This window comes from Sinocyclocheilus grahami, unplaced genomic scaffold (genome assembly GCF_001515645.1).
Source record: "Sinocyclocheilus grahami isolate Dianchi unplaced genomic scaffold, SAMN03320097.WGS_v1.1 scaffold1768.1, whole genome shotgun sequence".
Classification (NCBI taxonomy): Eukaryota; Metazoa; Chordata; class Actinopteri; order Cypriniformes; family Cyprinidae; genus Sinocyclocheilus; species Sinocyclocheilus grahami.
Genome location: NW_015506947.1, coordinates 97,585 through 98,354, shown reverse-complemented (window position 1 = coordinate 98,354; position 770 = coordinate 97,585).

The window sequence follows — 770 nt, the reverse complement described above, 5'->3', positions numbered from 1 at the left end:
CATGGTAACTAGGGGGGGCCTGGTGTCATTGCAGACATCCTGGCATCCAGTTTATTGTGTGAGGGGACTGTGACGATTTGTTAATCTAATGAATAACTGATTTGTTAAATCAAATGAAAAATTGTGTGTTTGATTGGTCCAGACGCTACAGCTACTTATAGCAAACAAGAGGGTCACAGGACAAGAACAAACCAATGGGAAACAAGACACATGACTAAAAACAACCAATCAGAACATGACACATACACAAGGCAGAGATACATGAGGGCAAGGGAAGCATGACACTAACAGCAGGAAACAATTACAAAATAAAAGACATGGAAAACATGAACATGACAAAACCCAAATCCCACATTACATTATGAAACAGTACATCGATTTCATACATGTCCATTGTAGAGGACACCAGGACTTAAAGCATGTTTATTACACATTTTGGGAGACACAACAAATTAATAGAGAAAAAATTATATATCAATATTCCTATTGAATATTAAGTATTCTTATGAAAATCTTGCTAATTATTACACCCATTATTTCACTTATTTGTTCATTCTATGTTGCACCAAAAACACATTAATACGCAAATTAGATACAGTTTATAGATACATTGTATATTATGGTAAAAACTCGTTTATGGCCATTTTACACACATTTTGCATAAAGAAAAATGTTTTTTAAAAAAATTTTCATAACATAGTTGAGAATCATCTTTATATAAATTTGGTATAAAAAATGAAAATTGATTTGTGATCAAAACAGAAATCACA